The sequence below is a fragment of the Felis catus genome, chromosome F1 (assembly GCF_018350175.1).
Source record: "Felis catus isolate Fca126 chromosome F1, F.catus_Fca126_mat1.0, whole genome shotgun sequence".
Lineage (NCBI taxonomy): Eukaryota > Metazoa > Chordata > Mammalia > Carnivora > Felidae > Felis > Felis catus.
Window position 1 is genome coordinate 38,340,219 of NC_058384.1, and position 27,508 is coordinate 38,367,726.

General features: G+C 35.4%; 1 long non-coding RNA gene across 4 annotated transcripts in view; it reads right to left on the bottom strand.

Moving 5' to 3' along the window:
• Positions 1 to 3,109: 3,109 nt before the first annotated feature.
• The window catches only part of LOC109495687, a 363,477-nt gene continuing 339,078 nt past the window's right edge, over positions 3,110 to 27,508 (bottom strand). For 3 of the 4 annotated variants that reach the window (XR_006591484.1, XR_006591483.1, XR_006591486.1), the window contains 3 exons: positions 11,132 to 11,252; positions 9,850 to 10,009; positions 3,110 to 7,375 (listed from right to left, as the gene is read on the bottom strand). This is a non-coding gene — a long non-coding RNA (uncharacterized LOC109495687). The remainder of the gene's footprint in view (positions 7,376 to 9,849; positions 10,010 to 11,131; positions 11,253 to 27,508) is intronic. The other variant, XR_006591487.1, reaches the window with a different exon arrangement.

Consider the following 27,508-nt stretch of genomic DNA (forward strand, 5'->3'; position numbering starts at 1 on the left):
GTCAGCAGGCTGACTTGGGTACGGTAGGCACTACTGGCTCATCAGCTATCGTGAGCTGAAGTCACAGTGCAAAGACCACAAATTCTTGTCTGTACACACACAGCATCATCTTTACCTCCCAGAACCTTTCAGTTTTATTCTTAAGACATAATCAGACTGGAAGGTGTTCATTATAAAAATGAGTGTAGTGGGTTAAATGGCAGTCCCCCAAAAGATATGTCCACCTGAACCTGTAAATGTAACCTTTTTTGAAAAAGGGGTCCTTACAGATGTAAATTAAGGATCTTAAGATAAGATCATCCTAGATTAAGGTGGACAGTAATCCAATGACTACTGACCTTAGAAAAAAAGGAAAGAAGACACGCAAAAAGAACATGTAAACAGAGACTGGAATGTTGCATCTACAAGTGAAGGAAGGCCAAAGATTTCCAGCAGCCGCTGGAAGCTAAGAGAGACACACACAACAGACTTTTCCTCAGAACCTCCAGAAGGAACTGTTGAAGGGGTTAACAGAGAGAACATGACCACTGGTTGATGCCTGAACTGGACCTGGGCAATCAGAGGTTTCTCACCTCCTCCCCTGTCCTCAGAATATGTGCTCTGTTTACTATTCTTCCAGTGGGAGCTGTTCCAAAGACATAGCCTTGAGACAGTAAGGTTTTGTTCAGACCATCTGGACAGTATATGTGACTAAACCTCATTAAGGCTTACATATAAACTTTTAAGATTCTGGTTGGCAGATGTAGAGATCTATTTCCTCTTTCGGCCACCCAAGACAAGCCTCCTAAGTAAGTTCCCCTGCTTATTAAAACTGCCATCTACCAATCTGAAGTGGTCTTCCTCTTTCTTCAGTCTGTCCTTGCCTTCTATGTAAGGGGGCCAGTTTGTGAACCAACAGAAACCAACCCTGCCAACACCTACATTTCAGACTTCTGGCACCTAGAACTGAGAAAGAATAATCTTCTGTTGATTTAGGCCACCCATTTTGCAGTAATTTTTTACAGCAGCCACAGAAAACTAATAGAATAAGTGGTCTTGTTCTAATGCGTGAGTTAGCACTCCCCACTTAAGAAGTCATAGGTATACTCAGCATTTGGGGTATTCAGACTCAAATCTATCTGAGTTGTTCTACAATACAACTGCAAATTTTAATTTGAGAATATAATTAAAAGATCAAATAGGAGATGAATATTTTAAATGCTGCTAAAAAAAAAACAGTTTTCTATATGTACATTAGAAAATGCTTCCATGGGTCCATTTTGATTTCCTAGACATTCTGGTCAAATTAAGATTCAGTCTCTAGAGAAAGAGAGACATAAATGAGAATAAACTCTTGGTCCCATCAGTGCCTAAACTACCCAAAGCAGACCCCTTTTGTGACAAGGTTGCCCTCAATTTTACTTTTACATTTATAATGACTCTCATTACCCTTTCCACTTGTGACATTCCTATTTGCCACTAATTGACCAAATTAATCAGTGGGACGGGAAATAATCGCTCACTAGCTGTCAAGCAAACCTTGTCACTTTGTGACTTCCAAGGGCTCAAAGCCATTCAATTCAATTAGCTTCAGTGTTTTATACACAGTACTATACAGCCATTTGGAAAATTCCTACGTGTTTTGGTTTTTTTTTTCTTTTTCCCCCATTAGACAATGACACATCTTAATAAAAATGCTAAAAATACATACAGAACTAACAATGCTAAAAGTGCTGCTTTTGAGGGATTCAATATCATCTGCTTCAAAATTATCTACTACAAAAGTTGTATCCTTTCTGAGTGCCCTCTTAATGTCTGGAGGAAAAACCAGATTTTCTGGTTGTCCAAAAAGATCAGTAGCTAATTACAGCTAATTACAGTCAACTTTCACCTATCTTTGCTAATGGAAGGAAGCACTGATGCAGGCAATTCCCAAATGGCAAATCTTCCATTCGATTTCAGCAAGTAAAACACAAAAGACATTTAAACTTCAAGGATTTTCTCACAGTTTTTTAAGAAAACTCCTGATCAAGTCAGGGGTTCACTTTTAGATTGTCTGGAGGTAACACAGTTATGTTTCCACGACTGACCCACTGGACTTACCATGCAACTGTACTTAAACTAGAATTAAGATGTAATTCGCGTCCCTTGGCAAGCACTGGCTGAGAAATAAATGGAAGGAGCTCAAAGGGCTCATGTCACCAGGTCATAAAGCTTGTAAGTCACACTCGCACTACCGGTAGTAATTAATAACAACAACCATAACAACAGTTCCTGTTACTGAGTATCTATTACATGCCAGATACATTACCTTCATTATCTACAATGCTAGAAACAATCCTGCAAAGGTTTTATTACCTTCATTTTACAAATAAGGAACTGAGTCTTGGAGAAGTTATGTGACTGACAGTGTTATCTGAACAGTATATACTGAAAGTTAGATTCAAATTGGATCGGACTCCACAGCTTAGGCTCTTTCCACAAGGATGTTTGGATAAAACAAGTGGACAATGTTTACTGGACATTTTTTAATTCTTGTTACAATTACACACACCTAGTTCGTGTACTAGTTAAGCCACTTTCTAAGCCTAGATACTTAATAATATCCTAAATAAAAGCAGAATTTATTGTATGATAGATGGACCTTAAAGGTTTATTTACTGAAATTTTAAAAGATCTACTTAAAGATTGTTTTCTTTAGAAGGTGTCTGATACTAAAATGTACGTGTAGGAGCCATTATGTCAGTGAAAGACCTATTATATCAAGACTCTAGCATCCAAAAGTGTCATAATCTTGTTTCTACATTAACTTTTCCCAGTGCCTGGTTCTCAGCCAAAATTTTCATCAATCAAGTGTAATTTGTGTTCTAACTATGTAAATAATTGTTTTCTAGAAGTGAGGTGAACTTTTATTTTAAAAATATCTTAAAACTGGGGGCACCTTGGTGGCTCCGTCGGTTAAGCAGCCAACTTCAGTTCAGGTCATGATCTCACAGGCTCTGAGTTTGAGCCCCGCATCACGCTCTGTGCTGACAGCTCTGTGTTGACAACAGGCCTGGAGACTGCTTCGGATTCTGTGTCTCCTTCTCTCTCTGACCCTCCCCCATTCACACTCTGTATCTCTCTCTCAAAAATAAAAATAAACGTTGAAAAAATATCTTAAAACTAGACGTACTAGAAAAAAAGATAAATATAGGAATCCTCAATAAAGAGAAATTATACTTCTACAGAATGAAAATTGTGATGAAGACATATTATAAATGTTCTTTATATTCCTCAATTAGCCATTATCCTTGAAGATATTGACTCAACTAATAATTTCATGTTATAATGGTGGTAATTAAATTATTATCAGTAAAGTACATTCTTATCCACACTTACAGATTGAGCCTGGTGCTACAGTAAGGGCTGGAACACGGAAATAATCAGTAGTCTCTGACCACATTTCAATGTAAGAAGCACACATATACACAAATAATTATATCCAAAACTATAGCTTTTATTGATAGCACCACCATTCACAATATCCCCTAAAATAGAAATATGAAGCCAGTCTTCATTCCTCACTCTCTGAAACCTCTACTTTCTGTCATTCTCACTGTCTTGATAACTTTACTTTGTTTTTGGTTTTGTTTTCAATTCTAACCCCTCCTCTCCACCCCCACTCTCATTGCCTTTGGCCACGCCTTTATCATATCTCACACCTAGACTTTCATTATGGCCTCTGTCCAATCCTCTTATTTCTAACATATCTAACATTCCCATATTTTTCCCCATAGAATTATCTGTCTTAATTGAAAGTTTGACCATGTGATTCTCATGCTCTCAGTCAACTAATGAATGTTTTTGTGATACAAAATAGGATTTAAAAACAAAAGAAGTTCAAATCCTGGATTTTCTATGTACTAAATATATGATCTTGGGAATAACTTATTCTCTGTGAACCTTGTTCTTGATATATAAATTGTCAATAATAATATCTTGGCAACCTCAGGAATAAATGAGAATATTATAAATAATACAGAATAATCACTCAATAAAAGAGTCATAATCATTATTTCATGTTCACAATCATTATATAGCTTTGCATACACAAGTCCTCTGTGGCATCTTCAACATCTTTCTTCCTTGTACTTTATGCTCTAAAAACATATAAACATTTATTATCACCTAAAAATGCCATCGTTTTCCACACCCTATAACTTTCCACACCTATTCTAATAGCTCAGTTTGGAATGTCCTTTCTTCTCAGGAAAGCAGGATCACCAGCAGGAAAGCCACCTCTGCAGTCACAATTTTCCTAGAGCAACCTATATCTGGTGCCTAAGGTAGGCAGGAGTATAAAAGCCCAGTCATTTTGCCCCAATTCTGTCAGTCCCAAATATTCATAAAATTGGGTAGACCCAGAATGCACACACTGTGAGATGGAAATGTTGCATGTGCATCAAGTCCAACCATGGCCAGAGGGCATGTTAGTCCAGTCACCCATGTCACATCCCAAAGTTGCAACAGCATCCCTCCCTCAGCTCATACGTAAGGCCATCTGGGTCCCATGGACAGGCTTAATGAAGAAGGGAAAAAACCCAACCTTCACATGCCAATTGGCCACGTATGTGATTAAAGCCAAAAGCAGGTGATGACTCTATTCCTGCCACATTTAAGAAATGGCTGTTGTACGTTACTTATAGGAGTTATAGGAGTTATCTGTCCCTATGAGTACTAACCACTAGCTCTCTCAGGATGGAAGAGACCCAATGTAGTCAACTGGCCACCAACTAATCCTCTTAAGTAATGGTGTCATATTGGGAATACAATGTTGGTAGGCTGGGCATTCAGAAATGACAACAGCTATAATAGTCATAGGAAGTAGAAGTCTATGCTGTTGGACTCATGTATATCCTACATTTCTTCTACCATTGCTATTCCTATCACTTACCCTTGTGTTAGTTCTGGGGTTGCTGCTACTGATGACAGGCTAATATCAATGAGATGAGTTGTATTCTTGGTTATTTAGTGCATCTTCTGTGGTTAATGCTTTCCAGTAGACATTAAGATGTGATACAAAAAATCTTCATGTTTTATTTCTACTTTCATATGCCACTACCATATTTCTTTCTTCTGTATCTCTGATCAGACATTCAGACCATTGGCCATTGCCCAGAATCTACATATATACTAGCACCAACCACTTTCTCTTTCATACAGCATAAATGATCAGATTCACCACTTTCTGTTCTACCCACTAGTAAGATTTTCCTTCTCCCTTATTCCTTAATGCTGCACTAAATTAGAGAATTCCAATATTGTGCTATGTTTCTAATAGGAAGAACACATAAGTTAGGGCAATAAGGAATGGAAGCATGAATGACCTCAATTATCATCATCCCTAATGATCCACTGAGGAACTTTCCATACCCACAACTCTTGGTTAAAAGTCCTGGTTCCCAAAGGAGCACACTCTAGCCAAAGAACACACCACAGTTCCCACTGAACTACATATCATAGTTGTCCCCTAGGCACTTTGGGCTTATTGTATTCGAAGACCAACAGGCAAGAAGAAGAGTCAACATTAGTGGCAGGGACATTTGATTTTGACCATCATGAGAATATAGTGCTTTTTTTCACACAATGAGTGAAGTGAAGAATATAGTTGGAACCTAGGTGTTTCACTTGGTTCACTTAGGATGACCCACTCCCTTACCCAATTAGAACTATGACCATACCACAGCCGTGACCTAAGATGGTTGTTATTACCAGGGATTTGGGTATAACAGGAATGAGGGCTAAGATTACATCATAAACTAAAAAACCAAGATCTGCAGAGGTGGTAGCTGAGGTTGGGGAGCATTTAGAATAGATAGTGAGTAAGGATGATAGTGAATACCATAGCAATGGGGGATGCATTTTTTAAAGTTTTTATTTATTTATTTTGAGAGAGAGAAAGAGAGCAAGTAGGGAAGGGGCAGAGAGAGAGTATCTTCTCCTCCTCCTCCTCTTCCTCCTTCTCCTCCTCCTCCTCCTCCTCCTCCTTCTCCTCCTTCTCCTCCTCCTTCTCCTTCTTCTTCTTTTGCCTGCATCCCTCCTCAAACTATAAACATCATGATGGAAGGTCACAATCTATTTCCTCACTATTGTATACCTAGCATCCTTAACAATGTCTCACAATACTTGGCTTTTTTTAGGGACCCAATAAATATTTATTGAATGAATAACTAAATACAAAGCAGGATAATGGAAATCATGGAAATAAGTCAAGGGAGGACCTAGGGAGGAAGGGCAGAGGTGGAACTTAGGAGAACTCCACTGAATAAAAAACATTCTGCAGACATTTTTAAAAGGTACCCTGCAGTTTCAGAAGTAGGCAGAGTGGAAACTATTAAGGGCACTGACCCAGCTTAGACACAAATCTTCAGAACATTGGATTCTACCCATGACATTAGTTTTATTGGCAATGTGGTCAGTTCTTGTCTACATGGGGATAAGGATGTCATTGCACTCTAGAAGTAACCCAAGCCAGATGACGCCAGATACAATAACTCCCTAGAGTCACAGCTTTATTTTGGCCAGTGATAAGAACCAGTCTATTGATGAGCAGGTTATGGAACTAACTTAGATGCACAAAGATTTGCAACTCCTATCATAGGGGAAAAAAGTTAAAAGATGCTCTAAGAAGTAGCTCCTCAAGCCCTCTTCTCTTTTCACCTTCCAATTTGCTGGACTCTCTTGTACTTATTCTTGTTAACTTCATTCCAGATTGTAAGTTTTATATACCAGATTCTATACTTGCTTCTAAACACTATTGGATTCAATGACTCTGAATTCTTTCCTTGAATTTTCTACCAAGTTTATGTATTCTTCTATGTTTGGGAACTTTTTCTGTTCCAGCTATTTCTGTGTACATCTTTACTTTGAGTGAAGACTCTCCACTTTTTTCCAAAGGAAACCCAATCCTCATCCTCATAAATAGACCATTTTATTTGAGGCAAAGAGAATCATCATTGTAATAATATTTATTTAAAATGTATCATCCAGAAGCTATAAAAATTACATTCATTTTTCTGAGTTAGAAAGAATTACATGCATGAGTACTTAGTAAAGTCTATTAAATCAACATTGGTTTGAAGATAGTTATTATGAAGTCATCAGAAACTGATGTCACTTCAATTAGACATCAGAAGTTGACATGCCCAAGAACGTATCTTATGCAGTAAATTTTAGTCTTAATGTATCACTTTCAAAAAGCCTTAAATTCTCAGAGGGACATTTGTTAAAAGAATAAAAAGTAAAACATGCCTGAAATGTAGAACATTTTCCAACAGTGTTCTTTCTTACTGATCCATCCTTCCCCAGCAAGGAAGCTGTGTAGGTTTGCCAGGAGGCTATACAACCTATGGAACTAAGCAGGCAACAGAAGCACTTCTTAAGCATAGCTGTAGCACCTCAATGCAGAGTGCAAGATCTAAAAAGTGTCTCAGTAGTTTTTCAAATACAGATGATCTTAGGGGCTGGGCAGTGCAAGGGTGTGCAAGGGCAGTGCAAGGGCTGAGTTGGAGAACCAGGGACTCAAAGGAAAGAAATAGCAGGTTTAAAAGGACAAGTACAAGGAGGACCAGAAAAAAATATTACAGACAATAAATTAGAACCCACAGCCCAATCCAGATGTTAGTTTATGGCACTCCAGTAGCCACTGCATGGAGAGTTTAGTGAACTACATTTAACATGTGTGCATTTCATTTTATTTAATGTTTAAGCTCTTTAATTCTTTGTGTCTATGAAAAGTCACAGTCAGAAAATCCAGATGGACTATATTAATCAGAGCACATAATTTTAGTGGTAGACATGCTTATTCCCAAAGCCTGGATATATTCCTAGAGCCGTTGCAATGCCTCGTTGTCTCGAGGTAAGAAATATGGTTGGCTCAGCAGCATTTGTTAATTTATGTAAGAAAGAAAATGAATCACATATAAACATATGGAAATATCCAAATGCCAATTTTTTTTAGGTTAGCTCTTTGCGTCCTCATTTTCCTTTTAACCTGGGATTTATGCTATCAATTTTTAACATTAAACAGATTCCTCACTTATACTTAGTTTTCAAATGTATGTATGTATGTATGTATGTATATACATATATATGTGTGTGTGTGTATAAATTTAAGATATATACGTATGCATGTATATAAATATATATATATATATATATATATATATATATATATATATTTCAGACTAAGTAAAATTAGTGTTTTCTTTGGATAGAAAACTGACAAAGAATGGGAAATCCTTACTTCAGGATATTACAGTTAAGGGTTGTGAACATTTAAGCAGGAGTTACTGCCATCCAGAGGCAGAAAGCCATGAACTGCCATATCCTATTACAGTTTTACCAAAAAGGAAGTAAGCCAAGAAAAATGTGTACATTGTTGCAGTTCTGCTCATTAAATCACTATATAATGGGAAAGTAATAGTTAGAATCAAGTGTCACTGGGTCTGTGGTCCTACTGTCATCATAAATGATGGAATATATTTAGCATTCATCAAAGCTAGTCATAGTGAAGGAGAATGCAGCTTTCTGTGATATAAGGCTAACCATTTCCACAGACTCCTCCAAGTGCAAAAGTATAAAACATCTTGTAAATGAACTCTTCTATGTTTCTTTGAAAGTATATTTATTCTTGTTTTGAAGGCATATGATACCTCAGTGGAGGCATTAAAAATTAATGATTCCAGTGGGTGATGAAGGCAGACTATTACCTTCAGCATAGGTAAAATACAGATTTCCTGGTTATGAAAAGTCTATTAGGACACTAATATCCATCCTATAAAATAGTACTCAGTATTTGAACGTGGGCTTCCAAAAATTGTTTATAATATATATAGTAAATCATTGTAGTGGTATTAGTAAGTAAAATTCTAAAAGAGTTGGCAGAGTTGAAAAGTGCTGGGATTACTTTGAGAGAGTTCCTTATTATACAGGTTCTGACTTGGAGAAAATTATATGCTATTTTTCTAGTACTCCATCATTTGACATTACTATCTGACTATGTAAGGGTCAGTTTTCACAGCTGTTTCATAGGCCAAATTCCCTCTGTCAATCAAAGAATAAACAAATACATTAATTCTAGAGTATTACCACTTGCTTACGTTTTGTTGAAGATCCAAATTCAAAACCCACATTAATTTCAGGTCTTAACACAAGAACAAATAATGTTCTTTCTTTTCTCAGGCACTTTACATGCCAATGAAAGGTATAGATATGACCTTTTTAAATGCCTTTTATAACTTTGAATACACACACACAATCTGAAAGATAAATCAAGTAAAAATGCAATCCTGTTAACCCAAGGCTACTTCCATTTTCTAACCAATTCATACTACACAAAGGATTTCAGTGTCATACCATTTGGAATCAAATAAAATAACTGATAATTAGATAAGAAAATGTTATTAAATAATAAGTTTCACTCTGCCCAAAATACTTGTTGTATATGTTAGAATGTTTTCTAGAAGCCCACATTCAAATGTACTAAAGGTGGGGGGAACAAAGAAGGCTTCACCCATTAGTAGTATAAATAGTTTTGACTGTCAAAAAAATCCCCAAACTACACGTCTGTAGTCTCCTGTGTTTTGATCCCTGTCTTAAAGCCCTATTCCACTTTTTGTTTGTGAGTATCTTTCCATTAGACTTCTTCCATGTACAGGGTTATCAGTGCCCTCTACTGGTTTTCAGCCTGAAGTAAAGAAAAAGAAAAAAAAAAGAAGAAGAAGAAAAAAAATTGAATGGAAACAAACAGTCTTTTAAATCCTGGGAAATTGCACTCTATCTAAATACAAATTAATTGATTAATTAATTAATTAATTAAAGTCTCACTTATGCTGATGTTGTTTGTTCACTTGTTGTCTTAGTGAACTATTTATATCAAAGATCATTTGTGAGGTGAGTTGTTTCTGAGGAGTTCCAAATCATTATTATGTCTTAATTCAGCTCCAGAAAAGGAGGTAGCAACACAGGATAAAGGAGTAAAAAAAACCTGAAAATAAATTGAAAATCCTTTATTTATTTATGTTTATATATATATATATATATATATATATATATATATATATATACTATTTGTAAATGACATAGAGTAAGATTTGGTGATCCATATATACTAAACTGTTAATAATAGTTACCTCTGAAAAAAAGATTGGTATTTTCTTTCTATACACATCATTTAAAACTTTAACAGAGAGATTGCATCTTGAATCCCTATACTTCTCAACTCTTTTCCAACAACCATTCTCTCACTGGGCTACAAGCATCCCTCAGCAGTCTGCTAACTTCTCTTCTTGCATCCCTTTTGATCTTCCTATAGTCAGTCTCATATAGTGGTCGGAGTACTCCTTCTTAAATATGACTAATATTATGCCTTTCCCTCACCAAGGCCAGCCTATAGCTTTCCCTCATACTTAAAACATGATCTGTTATTCTCCAAATTCTCCAGAAGCTATATATATATACATATACACATATATATATGTGTATATGTATATATATATATCTGGCACATAGTAGATACTTTGCAAATGAGTTTTTAATACATAGATGAATAGACAAACAAGAATGTACTATGAAAATTTTAAAAGAAAAATCAACTTGGAGAATACATGAAAACCAATTGCTAACAGTCTGACTTGAGTGAATTTATTTTACTTCTTTGGGTCTTATTTGTCATATGGACTAAATAATGGCTCTACATCTAAAGTTTTAATGGCTTGAGGTCTCCAGTTTTCATACCTACACAACCACAAAAACATACCAGATGTCTGCTTATTTTAGGGGGAATCCTATCTTAAGCTGTTTTTTGATGACATTACACTATACAAGTGACAGAACTCTAAAGAATATAGGTGACATTGAAAATATGCTATGTGCCAGTAGTAGGCTACACATTTATAAACTGATTTAGAACTTCAGGTATATTCACTTATTTATACTTCAAACAACCAATGATATAGATGTTGTTATTAATTTAAATATGGGGGAAATGAGACAGAGTTTTGATTAAATATCATTCATATAATCATAGTCAGTAAGTGATACATTTGGGATGTAAACTCCTTCTGTCTGGTTACATCACCCTAAGCCACTCAAGACCAGTGATACTCACCAAAGAAATACCAGGGGCTGGTAGGCTTTGTCAAACTAGCTTCCACTCTGAGACTAGAAATGGACACATCCTCCACTGAGTCACATAGGAGATGTGTGGATAGTTGTACAAAACTGGGGTTCTGTTAGAAAGGAAAAAGAGGGAAATGGCTTCTGTGTGGACAAACAATAGTGTTTCTTACAAAAAAAAGACTTGTTAACGACATAAATGTCCACCACAACAGAGAAAGAGAGAGAGTTAAGTAAATGAGTCCATATCACAAAGGTAAAATATGATGAAGCCACTAAAACTGAGGACAACATTGAACAGTAAGAGAAATGCACAGAGGAAAATCAGAAAGCACTATAATTATAATTATGCAAAATTGTACATGCATATGAACAAGATGGAGAAAAATTGTGTGTGTTTAGTTTTTTTATTTTTAGATTTCCATTATTCTTGATTTATTATTGTTTGTGTAGCAGAGAAAAAGAAAACCAGTAATCAACATCAATTTTCCTAAAAACCTACTCTAGACAAATGAACTAAATATAATATAGCCTGAGCAACAGCCCAAGGAAAACCATAAAGAATGTTTATCACATAATGAAAATATTGATCCCCATGAAAAGCACATGATTTGTTATATTCCTCCTTATTATCTTCTCTACCATCATTTCCTTAGAGTGAAATTTCTCCTTTAATGCATCTCATTCCTTAACCTGTTTCTCAGAACCTGAGAAACCCTAGAACCTGTTTCTCATTACACATTTACCTTAAAACTTAATCTATAATGGTTTTTTTCTAGTTAAAACCACCCAATAGAGTTTATTACTTAATTCTATGACCTATTATCTATTTAGTGTAGGAGACATTTCACATTCATATAGTTTATCATTAATGAAGTACTACGAAATCTCAAATATATAGCACTATATTTTTTTTTAACGTTTATTTATTTTTGAGACAGAGAGAGACAGAGCATGAATGGGGGAGGGTCAGAGAGAGAGGGAGACACAGAATCCGAAGCAGGCTCCAGGCTCCGAGCTGTCAGCATAGAGCCCAACGTGGGGCTTGAACTCACGGACCGTGAGATCATGACCTGAGTCTAAGTCGGACACTTAACCAACTGAGCCACCCAGGCGCCCCTATATAGCACTATATTTAGATAAAACGCCCATGAGTAACATGTTTTGTTTTGGGAATAGGAGGAGGAAGTGTGTTTGCTTTACAGAATGGATGGTTAAGATTACCTTCTTGGAAATTTACCCTCTAAATTGTAGAATTTTAAATTAAAAAAATTAAAATCACATGGTTTTCATGTACTTTGTTAAACTGTATGTGTATATAGGTATCTATGTAACGTGCTGTATAAATATCAAGTTATAAATGTTTTTATTTTTGTTTATGTGTGTTCCACGAATAGATCTAATTCAATTATAATTAATAGATTAATTAATTAACATAATTAATAGCACCAATTATAATTGGTGCTTTGTTGCTGTTTTCTTCTTTTACATGTTTAAAACTCAAAATACAATCAGAAGTGTCCGATGGGGTGCAACTTGAATCATAGCAACACTAGACAAATATTTTCAACTGTCCAAAGGGTTCTTTACATTTCAATATCGTTTGCCACAAAATGGTAAGAGGGTCAGAAAATACTCAACTGAATTGGAAAGAGAAATTATCCGATATAGAAAAAGCAAAAGTTCACATCTAGTTCAACCACTTGCAGAACAAGGTTGATAAAATTAACTATTAACAAAACAAAAATGTATATATAGGAAAAAAGATTGTGTAAACAACTTAAGATATTATATAATATTATAGATAATATTTTTTTAATTGTGAAAGCAATAAATTTAAGTCCTATGAAAAGCAAATAAAACTTTAAATCAACAAAAGAAATAAAGAACAGAATTAGACTCCCAAAGATTTTCGATCATGGATAACCAGTTGTACAACATAAAATAGACATATTAAAAATATTTCTTAGAAGCAAAGATCTATTCAAACATCTATGCAAAGCCTTAAGATACTATTTAGAACCCTATTCAGGTTAAGGAAGAAGAAAAAATAGAATCTAAAGAAAGAAAAAAATATAACCACTGAAATTAAAAACTTAGTGGATAGATTACACAGTAGACTGCATACAGCTAAAAAGTAATGAGTTCACAAACAATCTAAAGACTAACCAAGAAAACTGCAGAGATAAAAAGATATAACACATAAATAAGAAGTTAACAGACATGAAGGAAAGAACATCACGTCTAACTGAGGTTAACAGAAATACAGAATAGAATAAATTGGGGGATAGGTCACATTCAAAAAAGTTTGTAACTGAGAATTCAGATTCAAGAATCCAAATCACAAGCACAATAAAGAAAAAATATACACTTAGGCAAATTAGAGTGATACTGCAGGATTCCAAAACAGAACAAGACAGAGATTTTTATAGCAGCTAGAGAGAGAAGATATATTACTGCAAAAGCATAATTAAATAGACTGGATAATTTTTAACAGAAAAAAACAGAACCAAAAGACCATAGAAACATTTTTAAGAACAGGACAAAATAAACACTTTTCACTCAATTAACATCTCTAAAGATTTACCTCCAACAGATCTCCCCTAAATTAAGATGTAAAGTACTTTAGGAAAACTGAAAACTATTCAAGACAAAATGAGTAAGAATGATGAGGCAAATAAACAAATAAAAGTAGATAAGATGGAAAAAATAGTGACTGTACAAAATAATAATAATAACTAACTATGGAGTCTAAACAAAAATGTAATTAAAACGTGGAACAAAGATACATACAAGATAATGGGGTTCTGTGAAGTTTACGAGTTAATACATATTATTCATGAGTAGAGTAGGGAAAATTATTAATGTTAGACACTGTCAACATATATATACATATATTATAAGTAACACAATTTAAATATAAGCACTTTAGTAGATTGCATGGCAAATTGATTGATGGACTCTAATTTCTCATACATCCATAACTTTGGTTCTAGTGCAACTGCCTTTCCCAGTCACATTGTTTCAGTATGAATAGACCATCCCAAACCCCTGCCCACCCCACATCTACTGACCTGGGAGTTTTGCAGGGCCTCAGTTCCACACTGAGGTCACAATGAGGTCACAAATGACCAGAGCGCACTTACTTAAAACATGCCATAATCAGGCCAGGAACCAAACAGTGTACACAACAAGCAAAGACAGCCTCTGTAGACAACTTGTCTGAAGTATCAAGTGGCCAGGACTCAACAGCAGAGCACATAAATCATACCTTGAGACAATCCCTGAAGTATCAGGTTCTAGGGACATGGGACACTACATTGCAGAGCACTACAGGACTATTTTCTTCATAAAGCCATTACCCTCAAGAACAGAAGATGTAGCTAACATTCTTAACACAGAGAAGCAGGCACAGGGACTCAGACAAAATGAAAAGACAGAGGAATCTGCCCCAAGTGAAAGAACAACACATGGCCACAGCCAGAGATCTAAGTGAAACAGATATTAGTAACATACTTGATAAAGAATTTAAAGTAATAATGAGTCCACTCACTGGACTTGAAGAAAAAGAGTGGAAGACTGCAGTGAGACCCTTAAAACAGAAATAAGGAAAAAACATAACATAGATAAAGGGCTCAATAAGCAAAATGAGAAACTCTCTTGATGGAAAGAAGAGCAGGCTAGAATAAGCAGAAGAATGAATTGACCTAGAAGACAAAAAATGGAAAGTATTCAAGCTGAACAAAAGACAGAAAAAAAAATTATGCAAAATGAGAATGGACTTAGTGAACTCAGTGACTCCATCAAACAAAATAACATTCACATTACAGGAGTCAAATGAGGGAGAGAAAAGGGGACAGAAAATTTATCTGAAGAAATAAGAGCTGAAAACTTCCCTAATATGGGGGAGAAAGCAGATATCCAGATCCAGTAGGCACAGAGAACCCCCAATAAAATCAACAAAAGCAGATCCACACCAAGACATATTATAATTAAATGGCAAAATATAGTGATAAATAAAAAATATTTAGAGCAGTATGACAAAAGACGATTGTTACATACAAGGGAAACCCCATAAATCTATAAGGGGATTTTTCAGCAGAAACTTTCCAAGCCATAAGGACATGATATAATCAAAGTGTTGAATGGGAAAAATCTGCAGTCAAGAATACTCTATCCAGTGAGGCTATAATTCATAATAGAAGGAGAGGTAGAGTTTACCAGATAAACAAAAGCTAAAGGAGTTCATGACCACTAAACCAGCCCTGCAAGAAATATTAGATTACTCTCTGAGTGGAAAGGAAAGACCAAAAGTGACATTTTGAAGGTAGAAAACACAAAAGCAGTAAAAATGAATATTTTTGTAAAATATCAATCAAGGAACTCACCAAAGGATGTAAAAATGACACTATATCCCTAAAACATGAGGTAAAGTAAACTGAAGAATGGATAAAAAAAAAAAGACCCATATATATGCTGCTTACAGAGACTCATTTAACACTTAAAGACACGTGCAGATTGAAAGCGAGGGACAGAGAAACATCTATTATGTAAATGGATGTCAAAAGAAATCAGCAGTGGTAATACTTTTATTGGACAAAATAGACTTTAAAAGATTGTAACAAAAGACAAAGAAGGACACTAAATAGTCATTAAGAGAACAATCTAACAAGGAGATATAACAATTGCAAATATTTATGCACCCAATATGATAGCACCCAAATACATAAAACAGTTAACAACAAACATGAAGGAACTAATTAATAGTAATACAAAAATAGCACGGGACTTTAACACCCCACATACATTAATAGACAGATCATCTAAACAGAAAATTGACAAGAAAACAATGGCATTGAATAACACACTGGAACAGATTTAACAGACATATTCAGTACATTCCATCCTAAAACAGCAGAATACAGATTCTTTTCAAGTGCACATAGAACATTCTTCAAAGTAGATTACATATTATATTAGCCCACAAAACAAGCTTCAACAAATTTAAGATCGAAGTCATACCATGAATCTTTTCTGACATGATGCTATGAAACTAGAACTCAACCACAGGAAAATATCCGGAAAGACCACAAATACATGAAGGTTAAAAACACATGTTACTAAACAATGAGTTGGGTCAGCCAAGAAATAAAAAAATAAATAAAAATGTACATGGAAACAAATGAAAATTAAGACATAATGGTTCAAAACCTTTGGGATTTAGCAAAAGTGGTTCCAAGAGAGAAGTTTTTAGCAATACAGGCCTACCTAAGAAGCAAGAAAAATCTTAAATAAAAAACTTAACCTTATACCTAAAGAAGCTAGAAAAAGAACAACAAACAAAATCCAAAACAAGCAGAAGGAAGGAAATAATAAAGATTAGAGCAGAAATAAATGAAATAGAAACTAAGAAAACAAAAACAAAAACAGACCCATGAAACCAGGATCTGGTTCTTGGAATAAATCAATACAACTCATAATACTCTAGCCAGATGTATCCATATCAAGAAAAGAAAAGAAAGGATAAATATATCACAAATAAATAAAGTCACAAATGAGAGAAGAGAAGTAACAACCAACACCACAGAAATACAAGCAATTATAAAAGAATCTATTATGAAAACTATATGCCAACAAATTGGACAGCCTAGAAGAAATGGATAAATTCCTAGAAGCATATAAACTACCAAAACTAAAACAGGAAGAAATAAGAAATTTGAACAGACTGATAACAGAATCTATTATGAAAAAGTATACCAACAAACTAAACAGCCTAGAAGAAATGAATAAATTCCTAGAAGCATATAAGCTACCAAAACTAAAGCAGGAAGAAATGGGAAATTTGAACAGACCAATAACCAGCAAGGAGATTGAATCAGTAATCAAAAAACTCCCAACAAAAATCCAGTACCAAATGGCTTCTGAGACAAATTCTATCAAGCATTCAAAGAATAGTTAATACCTATTCTTCTCAAAATTTAGCAAAAAATAAAAGAGGAAGGAAACCTTCCAAATTCATTCTACCAGGCCAGCATTACCCAGATACCAACACCAGATACACCACAAAAAAAGGGAACTACAGGCTAATATCTCTGATGAACATAGATGCAAATATCCTCCATAAAATACTAGTAAACTAAATCTAACAATACATTAAATAATAATTCACCATAATCAAGTGGGATTTATTCCTGGGCTGAAGGGTGGTTCAATATTCACAAATCAATCAATGTGATATATCACATCAATCAGAGAAAGGATAAGTACCATAGGATCAGTTCAATAGATGCAGAAAAAGCATTTGACAAATTACAGCATCCATTTATGATAAAAACCCTCAACAAAGTAGGTATAGAGGGAATATCCCTCAACATAATAAAGACTATATATGAAAAACACACAGCTATCATCCTTTATATGGAAAAACTGTAAGATGTCTACTCTCACCACTTTTATTCAACATAGTACTGGAAGTCCTAGCCATGGGAATAAGACAACAAAAAGAAGTAAGAGGCATCCAGGGGCGCCTGGTGTCTCAGTGGGTTAAACATTCAACTTTGGTTCAGGTCATGATCTCATGGTCTGTGAGTTCAAGTCCCAGGTCAGGCTCTGTGCTGATAGCTTGAAGCCTGGAGCCTGCTTTGGATTCTGTGTCTCCCTCTCTCTCTGCCCTTTCCCTACTTAAGCTCTCTCTTTCTCTCAAGTTCTGTCTCTCCCACTCTCAAAAATAAATAAACATTAAAAAAAAATTTAAAAGAAAGAAAAGGCATCCAGATTGGTAAGGAAGAGGTAAAACTTTTACTATTTACAAATGGCATGATACTATATATAGAAAACTCAAAAGACTACCAAAAACTGCTAAAACTGATAAATGAATTAAGCAAAATCACAGAAAATAAAACCAATCTACAGAAATCTGTTGCATTTCTATATATCAATAATGAAACAGCATAAAGAGAAATTAAGAAAACAATCCCATTTACAACTGCACCAAAAATAAAAAGATATCTAGGAATATATCTAACAAAAGAGATGAAAGACTTGTATTTTGAAAACTATAAAAAAACTGATGAAAGAAATTGAAGATGAGACAAAGAACTGGATTCCAGGCTCACAGATGGAAGAACAAATGTTGTTAAAATGTCTATACTACCCAAAGCAATCTACATATTCAATGCCATCCCTATCAAAATACTAACAGCTTTTTCCACAGAGTTCAAACAAACAATCTTAAAATTTGTATATAACCACAAAAGACCTCAAATAGCCAAAGCAATCTTGAAAAAGAAAAGTACAATTCCAGGCTTCGAGGTATACTACAAAGCCATAGTCATCAAAACAGTGTGGTACTTGCACAAAAACAGACACACAGATCAATGGAACAGAATAGAAAACCCAGAAATGAACCCACAACTATATGGTCAACTAATCTTCGACAAAGCAAGAAATAATATCCAATGGGAAAAAGACAGTCTTTTCAACAAATGGTGTTGGGAAGACTAGACAGCAACATGCAACAGAATGAAATTGGATGACATTTTTACACCATACACAAAAATAAAATCAAAATGGATAAAAGACCTAAATGTGAGATCTGCAGCCATAAAAATCCTAGAAGAGAACACAGGCAGTAACTTCTCTGACATCAGCTGTAGCAACTTCATTTAGATATATCCCCTGAACAATGAATGTATAGAATTATTGAATAATTATGCTGTACACCTGAAATTGATATAACACTGTATGTTAATTATACTTCAATTAGAAAAAGAAAAAGGCAAATAATTTTAAATGAGCTCTCAATAGGAAAATGAAAAGTCTATGACTAAACAACTCACAGAAGAAAACAAATGGTACATACACTTGAAAAGATGCTCAACCAGTGACAAGGAGAAATAAGAATAAAAACCACACTGAGGAATCACTTCACACAGTCAGATTTACAAAAATAAATTTAAAAAGGAGTTTAACAATATAAAGGAACATATGACATGACAGGTACAATGCTAATGTGAACATACATCAATACAAGTGCTTAAGAAATTTATTTGGAACTATCTCCTAAATTTAAAGATGCACACCCCTTACCACCAGTCATTCCACTCCTAGGAAACTTCAAGATATGTACAAAGAAAACTAGTACATAAATGTTTCAAAAAATATCCAATAAATGAATTCAACAATAATACCTACCAAGTAGAGGACAGACTAATAATTTATGCTATTCTGCAACAGACTATAATATACAATTAAAAAGAGATGAAAAAGAACTCCTGTATCAATACGAATAAATCTCACAGAAACAATGGAGCAAATTCCAGAAGGATATAAATAGAATTTTTATCAATTTCTAATTTATATAATGTCTTAAAATATTTAATTTAGAGAAATAGGATATATTGTTTAGGAATAAGTTGGCATTCATCTAAACAAATAAATATATGAAAAGACAATCACAAAATTCAGACACTGGCTGCTTATGGTAAAGAAAGAGAACAATATGAACAGAAATGGGCCAAGGAAAAAAATTATATTTGTAATGTTTTATCTCAATCCATTTATGAGTATAATAATATTTATTATATTAATTTTGACATTTTTTTATATCAAAATGTTTTCATTTAAAAAAACAAAAATAAAGACAGCATATAATCTAGAATCAATCTAGAGAGCATATAATCTAGAATCATAATCTAGATGAATCCCAGCTCCATCATTACTACATTACTTTGAACCAACTAATTAACTTGTTTGAGCCTCATGGTCTGATAGAAAAATAGTTACAATACCTAACTTACAGATTTATGGTAACAATTAATGCACTACTATTATAATATGTAAAGTACTCAGCATAATGCCAAACAGAAATCAGTCAATAAATGGGAGCTATTATAACCTGTGTGTGCCTCATCCCCTAGGGAGTTGTCTCTTGAGCCTATTTATTGTGGAATCATTTCTATATTGTAGTGCAGTCAGGATTTTCTCAAGAAGGACACACTAATTACCATAAAGTTTCTGGTACCCTTAACACTTGTCAATCATGTCATGTGAAAAAAATCGTTATTTGGGGTACTAAATGTTGCACACATTTAAGTAAACTATTGTCATTTTGTTAATTGATGAATAGATAAGCAAAATTATCAGAAAAATCTCACCTCTTTGCTAATTGCAAAACAAGCGGTTCTCTGGTCAAGAACTAACTCTAGATTAGCTTTTAAGCAAAGTAGGTAAATGATCTTAGAAATTTTTTAATAACGTTCATCCTCTCCAATAAAGAATGTGCTGCTTGGGGCACCTGGGTGGCTCAGTCAGTTAAGCGTCCGACTTCAACTCAGGTCAGATCTCGCGGTCCGTGAGTTCAAGCCCCCAATCGGGCTCTGGGCTGATGGCTCAGAGCCTGGAGCCTCCTTCCGATTCTGTGTCTCCCTCTCTCTCTACCCCTCCCCCGTTCATGCTATGTCTCTCTCTGTCTCAAAAATAAACAAACGTTAAAAAAAATACTTAAGCTTTGGGAATACTTAAGTTTTGTATTAACAGGCAACTTGGGAGTTTTTATTGCACTGAATTTCCTATAGAAAATAGAATATAAATTTACCTTCTAAAGATAAGCAAATCAACAAAGGATATTCTTTCTGCTCTTTTTCTCAGTGAAACAAAATGAAAAGTCCTTTCACATGCTTTATCAGTACATGGTTCGTCACCAAACTTAAAATGTTTTTGCCACTAAATTTTATTTTTACTTAAACAAGAAAAAAACTTTGAATATTAGCATGTCAACCACCATAATATTCTATGTGTTCTTGGTCTATCTAATTACAAACAAATCTAAAAAATTGATGCAGAAAAATAACCCCTTGATTCACCACTATAAAGTCAAACTCCATAAGAAAAAACAGACTCATCCCATCTCTTTCAAAACCAGAGAAAATAATAAGTAAAAATGATCAAAAGACCATAAATGTTAAACACAAAATCTTAATAATTAGTTTTGATCTCAATATTTTTCTCTCCTCATCACCTTTCCAGGGTTTTGCTTTATGAGAGAAAATGAGACTTTCTGTCCTAAAATTGTGTAGCCTGGTTAGAACATGAAACCAAACACTGTGACTAAAAGTGAGAACAGTGTAATTGTGATTATACAGGCCAAAGTGGAAAAAAAAAATGTCACTTCAGGCTAGATCTTCCAACACACACACATCCCAAACAGGAATGAGATATGAATTTATCTCACCTCACTTTTACTATTTTGCTCTTGAGCCAGAATAGCTATTGTTTCAAGGCTGCATGAGCTCCTTTTCAGTCTTAATGAATTGTTCATCTTAGTAAAACAAAGCTACAACAAGTAGAGTAAAAAAGCAGGCATTGTTACATTAATAATAGACAGAATACAGAAAAAAGTATTAAATGACAAAGAAGAATGTATTCTATTGTTAAAGGCTACAAATCACAAAGAATAAATTACACCCAGTATCTACACGCTCCAAACACAGCATCAACTTTCATAAAGAAGCAACTACAGGACATAGAAGAAACGTAGTGAAAGATTAATTATAAAGGATTTTTTAATGTTTATTTCTTATTTATTTTGAGATACAGTATAAGCAGGATGAGGGGCAGAGAGAGAAGAGAGAGAGAATCCTAAGCAAGCTCTGCTCCATCAGTGCAGAGCCCACACAGATTTTGATCCCACAAACTGTGAGATCATGACCTGAGCCAAAATCATGAGTTGAACACTTAAGGGACTGAGCCAGCCAGGCACCCCTAATTATAAAGAATTTTAAATATCTCTCCCAATTCAAGACAGATTTAATGGAATAAAAGTTAGTAAAGATAGAGGAGACTCAAAAATAAAAGAAACACAAATGCATAAAATAAAAATTAAAAAACCAATAAGATGTATATTATAGGGAAATATTATAATCTTGCACTTTAATAGTAGATAAGTTATTTTCAAATGAACATATACCATTCATAAAAATTGACTACATATAAGCCCCCAACACACAAATCAATAATTTTTTAAATGGAGCTAGTTTAAAAATATTAAAGTAAACAGTGCATATACTTTGATTATATACAATAAACTAAACATAAAGCAGAAACTAATAATAACAATTTTAAAGTCTCTTCTACTTGCAATTTTTAAAAATGATATTAAACACCTATTCTTTCCTATGTTGTTAATTTTATCCATTCTGACAGGTGTGAAGTGATATCTCATTGTAGTTTTGATTTGGATTTCCCTGATGATGAGTTATGTTGAGCATCTTTTCATATGTCTTTTGTGGAGTACAGCAAAAGTAATGCTTACAAACAAATTTGTACATTAAATGCACATATTAGAGAAGATCTAAAATCAGTAATCTAAGTTCCCACTTTAGGAAATTAAATCCCAAGGAGCCAGAAGAAAATAAACAAGATTTAGAAGAGAAACCAATAAAATTGAAAATAGGAAATCACCAGAGAAAATCAACAAAACCAAAAGTTGGTTCTTTAAAGATATGAATAAATTGATAAGCTTCTAGCTTGGCTAAGAAAAAAAGAGGATATAAATTAAAGAATACATCAGAAATGAAAGAGGGGACATCACTACAGACCTTATGACAGATCTTACAGACATCAAAATGATGGATATTAAAGGAATACTATGAACAACTCTATGTCCACAAATTCAATAACCTGGATAAAACAGACCAATTCCTTGAAAGATACAATCTGCCAAACTCACAACAGAAGAAACAGAATATCTGCATAGGCTATATATAAAGAAATTTAACTAACGATTAATATCCTCCCAAAACAGAAAGCACCAGGCCTTGGATGATGATGATGATCTTTTACATACAACATCAAAGACATGACCCATGAGAGAAATAACTAATAAGCTGGACTTCATTAAAATTAAAAACTTCTCCTCTGCAAAGACAATAGCAAGACTATTAAAGGATAAGCCAAAGACTGGAAGAAAATATTTTCAAAAGATATGACAAAAAATAAAGGACTTTTATCCAAGATATACAAATGGCTAATAAAACTCGACAATAAAAATAATTATAAAGTAGGCCAAGATCTTAACAGACACTTCATCAAAGAAGACATATAGATGATAAATAAGCATATGAAAAGATACTTCACATCAGATATCATCAGGGAAATGTAATTTAAAACAATGAGATACCACTGCACTCCTCTTAGAATGGCCAAAATCCAGAACACTGCAACAGTAAATGCTAACAAGGATGTGGAGCAACAGGAATTCTCATATATTGTTGGTGGTAATGCAAAATGGGACAGTCACTTTGGAAGAAAGAGAGTTTGATGGCTTCTTATAAGACTTGGGGCGCCTGGGTGGCGCAGTCGGTTAAGCGTCCGACTTCAGCCAGGTCACGATCTCGCGGTCCGTGAGTTCGAGCCCCACGTCAGGCTCTGGGCTGATGGCTCGGAGCCTGGAGCCTGTTTCCGATTCTGTGTCTCCCTCTCTCTCTGCCCCTCCCCCATTCATGCTCTGTCTCTCTCTGTCCCCAAAAAATAAATAAAAACGTTGAAAAAAAAATTAAAAAAAAAAAAAAAAGACTAAACTCACTCAGCATATAATCCAGCCATCATATTCCTTGGTACTTACCCAAAAGACTTTAAAACTTAGGACCACACAAAAACTTGCACACAGATATTTATAGCAGTTTTATTTATAATTGTCAAAACTTGGAAGCAACCAAGGTCCCCTTCAGTAAGTGAAGAGATAAATAAACCATGGTACATCCAGACCAGGGAATATTATTCAGTGGTAAAAAGAAATGACCTATCAAGTCATGGAAGGACAAGGAGGAAGCCTAAAGGCATATTACTGAGTTAAAAAAAAGCCAATCTGCAAAGACTATCAACTGTATGATTCCAAATATATGACACCCTAGAAAAGATAAACTATGGAGACAACAACAAATAATCACTGCTTGCCAGAGGTGAGAAAGGAGAGAGGTCATCGGTAGAGCACACAGCATTTTTAGGGCAGTGAAAATACTCTGTATGATATAATGATGGATATATGTCATTATATATTTGTACAAATCTATAGAATATACAACACAAAGAGTGAACCCTAAAGTAAATGTGGACTTCAGGTGATTATGATGTGTCAATGTAGATCCATGCTTGGTAATAAAGGTACCATTCTGGTGAGTGATGTTGATAATGGAGGGAGGCTATGCATGTGTGAGGGCAGGGGATATGTGGGAAATCTCTCTACCTCCCTCTCAGCTGTGTTGTAAACTAAAACTGCTCTTAAAAAAAATAAAGTATTTTTTAAATGTTGGGGAGATATGTGTGTGTGTGTATGTGTGTGTGTATATATATATATATTTAAAATTCATTGGGAAGGAAAGGAAAATGTCTATTAAATATGTAAGAAGATCCTCAACCTCACTTATGAGAATGACCTAAAGGCTATTCACTGTAGTATTATTAGCTATAACAAAATCTAGGAACAACTCAAATGTCCATCACCAAGGTGCCAGTTGAATAAACTATGGTACATCAATACAATGACATGGTATGCAATATAAAAAGAAAGGAAAACTCTATTAACTCTGATAAGCAATGATCTCCAGGCTACCTCACTAGTGAAAATGCAACCTGTAGAACATCGCTGCACTTTCAGAATCAAAATCTGTTTTTATTATCTACTGCTACAGAAAATATTACCCCCAGGTTTAGTGGCTTACAACAACAAATATCTCACAGTTTCTCTAAGTCAGGAATCTGAGCACAGCTTAAGACTGTCTGGCTCACAGTCTCTCATGAGGCTGCAATCAAGGTGTTGGCAGTCATCTCAAGGCTTGGCTGGAGGATCATCCACTTCCAACTTCACTCATGTTGTTGACAGGCCTGAGATCTTTGTTGGCTGTTGGCTAGTGACATCACTTCCATGACACATGGACTTATTTCCATAGAGCTGCTCATAACATGGTAGCTGGATTTTCTCAGAGCTAGTAAGCTATCTTTTATGAAAAAAGAAGGTGTGTGAGTGAGTCTGTGTGTTTATGTGTGAGTGTGTTTATGTGTCTTGAATTATAAAATAACCATTTTGTAACCAAATAAGCTAATAGAATGAGTCAACAATTGTTGATAGATATTAAATCACTGGGAATTTTAAAATGGTAGGATCAGGCTGACAGCACCTGAAACCAATAATCAAACTTAACTTCATTAAAGGTCCTCAACCAGACATTATGTTTTTCATAGTATGTTAGATACATTTTTCACAATAAAAAAATATAAAATAAAATGAAACTAGTCAAGCCTCTAGACTTAACTATCAGTTTATATAAAATACAGGTATGGAACAGCAAGATAAAAGACCTAACAAGAAGGCAATCAGTGTAATTCAGAATATGGAATTTTGTTAAGGACAAAAGACCCATTTTCTCTCTCCCAAAATTCATGGGCATGAATAAAAAAAGGGGACTAGGAGAAGATGGTGGTGTAGGAGGACACTGGGCTCGTCTCGTCCTACTGATCCCTTAGATTCCACCCACATCTGCCTAAATAACCCAGAAAACTGCCAGAAGACTAGCAGAACAGACTCTCCAGAGCCAAGCATAGACAAGAGGCCCAGGGAAGAGGGTAGTAAGGGCGGAGACAGACTTACGGGAGGGAGCCAGGACGGTGGAGGGTCAGCCCGCCTGGCAAGGCAGAGCCCCTGAGTCTGGCTTGCAAAAGCAGAGGGGCCAGACTGTGAGTTCTGACAGCCAGTGGGACTTAATATCTGGAACGTTGTAAGTCAACAGCTCTGCTCAGAGAGCAGGAGGGTGAGAGGACACCAGGAGGGAGAGGTGTTGAGCCCCAGAAGACAGAGCTCAAATCTGCGGGGAACAAAGGTGCTGGCCAGCGCCATCTCCCTCTCCCATCCCCCAGCTGAAACCCCAAAGGCAATCAGTTCACCTAACTTGCTTGCACTGCGCAAACACCCAACACTGTGCTTCTTTGGATCCATCCTTCCAAAGGGTCGGCCTCCCTCCCGGTGCAGCAGGGCCCCTCCCACAGGGGACCACCATAGGCAAAGCAAGCTGAGCCTGCCCCTCCCACCCCTGTGCACCTTGCGGATCCACCCTGGCTAATATGCCAGATCCCATCAAAGCAGCACCACAAGCCTGTCAGTATGCAAGTAGCCCAGACAGGGGCCACACCACTCCACAGTGAGTCCTGCCCCTGAGAGAGGGGAAGGTAAGGTACGCACCAGGCTGACTGTGGCCCCAGCAGTGGGCTGGGGACAGACATCAGGTCTGACTGTGTCCCTGCCCACCAACACAAGTTACTCCAGACAGCACAGAGGAAGTGCCCTGCAGTTCCGCACCACCCCAGGGACTATCCAAAATGACGAAATGGAAGATTCTCCTCAAAAGAAACTCCTGGAAGTAACGACAGCTAACAAATTGATGAAAAATGATTTAAGCAATATAACGGAACAAGAATTTAGAATAATAGTCATAAAATTAATCGCTGGGCTTGAAAAAAAAGAATAGACGACAGCAGAGACTCTATTGCTACAGAGATCAAGGGACTAAGAAATTGTCATGAGGAGCTAAAAAATGCTATAAAGGAGATGCAAAATAAAATGGAGGCGAACACAGCTCGGATTGAAGAGGCAGAAGAGAGAATAGGTGAATTAGAAGATAAAATTACAGAAAAGAGGAAGCTGAGAAAAAGAGAGATAAAAAAATCTACGAGTATGAGGGGAGAATTGGAGAACTAAGTGATGCAATCAAATGCAGTGATATCCATATAATAGGAAATCAGGAAGAGGAAGAGAGAGAGAGAAAGGGGCTGAAGGTGTACTTGAACAAATCATAGCTGAGAACTTCCCTGATCTGGGGAAGGAAAAAGGCATTGAAATCCAAGAGGCACAGAGAACTCCCTTCAGACATAACTTGAATCGATCTTCTGTGTGACATATCATAGTGAAACTGGCAAAATACAAGGATAAAGAGAAAATTCTGGAGCAGCTAGGGAGAAACAGCTCTAACATATAAAGGGAGACCGGTAAGACTAGTGACAGACCTATCCACTGAAACTTGGCAGGCCAATCTAGAAAACCTCCAAAAGCATGGAGATTAAAGAACTCCCTACTAAAGAATGAATGGGTCAACCAGGCTATTAGAGAAGAAATTTAAAAATATATGGAAACAAACGAAAATGAAAATACAACAATCCAAACACTTTGGGATGCAGCGAAGGCAGTCCTGAGAGGAAAATACATTGCAATACAGGCCTATCTCAAGAAACAAGAAAAATCCCAAATACAAAATCTAACAGCACACCTAAAGTAAATAGAAACAGAACAGCAAAGACACCCCAAACCCAGCAGAAGAACAGA